Below are 492 nucleotides of genomic sequence, written 5' to 3' on the forward strand. Positions count from 1 at the left end.
CACCTGCATGCACTCAGTAACTTTTCACTTTCTGCTACAGCTTTTGGCTCCTTTCATTCCAGTCTGAAACCAGATCGATATTTTTTTTACGATTGTCTTCCCTGACTAGGTTAAATATGCTTATTATATGCTTTTATAGCACTTACCACCTATATTTATTTGTGCGATTTTTAGGATGGTGACATTGTATTGGTCAGGGTTCTCCAGAGAAACAAAACCAGTAGGACGTGTGTATGTACTTGTGTATGTATGTGTGTGTATGTGTGTCTATATAATAAGAGATTTATTACCTAAGATCTACGGTCAGTGAGCTGGAGATCCAGGAGGGCTGATGGTGTGGTTCCAGTCCAAGTCCAAAGGCCTGAGTCCAGGGAGAGCTGGTGGTGTGAGTTCCGGTCTGGCAGGCTGAGGACCCGGGAGGGGTCAATGTTTCCACTGAAGTCCACGTCCAAAGGCAGGGGAAAAAAATGATGCTCCAGCTCAAGCAGTCAG

The sequence above is a fragment of the Propithecus coquereli genome, unplaced genomic scaffold (genome assembly GCF_000956105.1).
Source record: "Propithecus coquereli isolate 6110/MARCELLA unplaced genomic scaffold, Pcoq_1.0 Scaffold55, whole genome shotgun sequence".
In the NCBI taxonomy this organism is placed as follows: Eukaryota; Metazoa; Chordata; class Mammalia; order Primates; family Indriidae; genus Propithecus; species Propithecus coquereli.